We start from the raw sequence: 3,374 nt of genomic DNA, 5'->3' as shown, positions 1-3,374 counted from the left end.
GAAAATCGGTTGTTCAAGTTATTTTATTTCTAGTTAATTCTAGTACAATTCATTTGCCTACGTGTTAAGCATGATAGAAATCTTGTGAGTATGAATTATATTAAATGCTAATGTTTTTCTTGAGAGTATGTTAATCAATGCACTTACGACGATTTAATAAGGAAACGGTAAGTGGTATTAAGCAGCTAAAGGTATGTGTTAACCTCGTCTTTTGTTTCAATTTCATTTCAAGGGGATTATTATATATTGACTACATATCCAACGCTGAGCGTTGGAGTATATTCACAGGTGCTCCCATAAGACAAGAAAAGGTGTACGGGTAAATTAAGAACAATTTAACGTGAAGCGCACTCGGATTGGCTAAGGCAGTTCTTTTAGCTCTTTCTTGTTTATAAATTTATTCATTTAAGTTGTTTTGTAATAATTTAGTATTTCTTTATTCTCTTTAATACTGAATCCATATTAGGATGCATCCATTAGTTAGAAACTATGACATGGATTAGCGTCAATTGGGAAAGACCGATCTGGGGTATGAGATTTGTTTCGGGGCGCCGCAGCTACTTGATTTAACTGGCATTTGTCGAGATGGTTAAGTAGCCGGTGTCACAAATCAATATCTTTAGTAGTTGGGTTTATGGTTGAGGTTTTAATATAATAAATGGAAGTGTATTATTTAATTTTCAGGTTAGGATAGGTTGTAGATTTATGAAAGGTTAGAAATACAGAGGAGACTCTACCGAATTTTTATTTTATTTTTTTTTTTTAGAATGCGATGTTCAGAGGGGGTTTTATATTTTAGTTATAGTTTGGACTCGTGTGAATCAAACCCGCTCACGTCTTGGTTTATTAGATTGTTGAATATTCAGATTGAGCTCTTTTACCTGAATATTCAATTGTCTGAAAAACTGGGGTGCTACAGTTTGTAACAAACCTTGCTCACTTAGGACCAATAACTTTGGCTGATTTATATTGTTTAGGAATACATTTGTATTTTAATTTCTTTTGTCGGCAGCTTTGTTGGTTGTTCGTGAACATTTGGATGTGGACAAAATGGTTATGGTAAATTATTGTTTACTTCTATTTTGGTGACCTCTTTACTTTATTTTGTTTAAACTAATGTTGCATTAGGTTGGTATGTTTTTCAGGTGGCTCAAGTTCAACTCACTGGAGCATACTCTTTCAGTTGTCAGGTGTTGGATAACCTACATCATAAAGGTTAGTTTATATATACATGTCCTAATGTTGTTCATAATTCTTACCCAATCAAAGACCATGACTTTGCTAGAAGCTTATAACTACTTCAGTCGCTTAAGTATTTAACTCATAGCTGATTGGTCATTGGTAGTGTGTTAGTTCCCTGATTTATGGTGGTATTTCTAGTTCAGTTTTTTTGTACCAAGGAGATATTCATTTTCTTTGTGTTTTCATTTTTCAACACTTCCACAATTTACAAGTGCCTTTACAAGTTCCCCATCATATTTGACAAGTGTTGTTTTTTTTTATTACTTGTCTTCCTTTCTCTTGCATATATATTTGAAAATTTTCATAAAAAAACATTCTATATGGCCATTATGTACTGAAGGTGAGGTTTGTACTGGGCATGGTTACTTAGAGCTCCTTAAGATTGATAATCGACTACACCTTAGTTGTTTCATTCTTACTTTTCAGTTATGACCTTTGGTGGGATCATGTTTTGTATATGTGGACAATCAGTTGTACTGCATTTGCGTTTAAACTAAGGTTCACTAATTCACTTGTATGTATATCTTAATTGGACTTATTAAATGGGATAGATGGTTGTGCAAACGAAGTGCTCTCTCTCTCTCTCTCCCCACATACATGTTCCCCTTATAAAGGTATTAGTGACCCATGCCAAGCACTACAGACATTGTATTTTAGTCCAAATAGGACAATATATTTCTTTATACATTTCAACCTTGAGATGGAGTAGACTATTGCGAAGTACTAGTGCAAGGTTGCATATTGGGGGGTAGTTGCATTATTTTTCATTACATTACTTGTCAGTACATAGGGCACGTACCAACCACGGTGATCTGAGTGGGTATTATGTAGCGAAGTTTATGGCCGCGGAAATAATGGAAGCTTGTTTAGATAATTTTTTAGGGTATTTTAGACTTTGGTCCTACGCATAGTTGGTTTATTATCTCTATTTTGTGTTACTCTTCATTATTTAGTTATTATATACTTTTTTATCTTTGATCGTGCAGATGACAAATTTATCCCTCAAAGATACATACACACAAGAGGAACTTGATGTTGTTCGACTTGAAATTCTTAGATTCATCCAGCATAATGGAGCGTTCGAGCCAAGCGTCGAGTCTTAGCTAGGTTTTGACCCTTTCCAGTTAAGGTGTGGTGCTTGGTCTCACCATTTTTTTTTTTATATTTTAGATAGAACAAATAGATTGTTTTTTTTATTAATGCAACAAGTTAGGTCATTATTATTTTGATATAACAAGTAAATTTGGATGTTTCTTTCATTATTGATGACTCAAAAAAGTTCAAAATTCTTTTAGCAATTCAATGTCTTTGTGTTGGATGTGTAAATTTATTTCTTTTGTTTGTGTTGCACTATGAATTGTTTATTTGAGCAATGTGTTTTTAAATCCAGTGTGGATATATATGGTGAAAATGGGCAGGTTGCAGGTTGAATGAATAAGATTAGAATAAAATAATTAGGGGTTTTTATTTATTTTTTTAAAAAAGACTATAAACCACGGTTTGATAAGAACCGAGGTATAAGCAGTTTATATAACCCACGGTTTGTAATGACTATACACCATGGTTTGATAAGAAACAAGGTATAATCAGTTTATATAACCCACGGTTTGTATCCAACCGTCGTATATATCATCACTATTTCCCACGGTTTGTAAATATAAAAGCAAACTTTTCGGACTATTAACCACGGTTTGTAAATCCTAATACCACTGTTGTACTCATAACCATGGTATATAAGAGGTACTTTTCCCCACAGTTTTGTTAGAAGTATTTGTCACGGTGGTTGTTACCACGGTATGAAAACAGTGGCTAAAGGCTTTTTACCACTGTAAATAACAGTGGTGATAAGAGCCCAAAACTGTAGTTTTAACCCCTTTAATAATCATACTGTTAGACCAATTATGTGAATAATAAGTAAGAGTTAATACTGATTACGTGTTTTTATGCATTTCAGGCTTCAAAGTCCATTATGTGCGAATCGCGTACTTTTAGCGAGATAAAGGAGCAACGGTCGTGAGAACTTCGAATGCCATATCTTTGGACTCAGACCTCGGAATTGGGCCTACCTTATGTCAAAACGACCGGCTCGGAAAGAGCTTTCCAATGGTCCAAGCCTTGATCCAATCAGAGGA

The 3,374-nt window shown here is 34.2% G+C and overlaps 1 long non-coding RNA gene across 1 annotated transcript; it reads left to right on the top strand.

Moving 5' to 3' along the window:
* The first annotated feature begins 499 nt into the window (after positions 1-499).
* Positions 500-2,540, top strand: LOC147525109 (uncharacterized). The gene is made up of 3 exons (XR_015197764.1): positions 500-1,059; positions 1,146-1,215; positions 2,229-2,540. It is a non-coding gene; the product is annotated as an uncharacterized LOC147525109 (long non-coding RNA).
* The last annotated feature ends 834 nt before the right edge of the window (positions 2,541-3,374 follow it).

Source organism: Coptis chinensis, chromosome 1 (assembly GCF_015680905.1).
Source record: "Coptis chinensis isolate HL-2020 chromosome 1, ASM1568090v1, whole genome shotgun sequence".
Taxonomy (NCBI): Eukaryota; Viridiplantae; Streptophyta; class Magnoliopsida; order Ranunculales; family Ranunculaceae; genus Coptis; species Coptis chinensis.
This window is presented reverse-complemented; position numbering and strand designations above follow the sequence as displayed.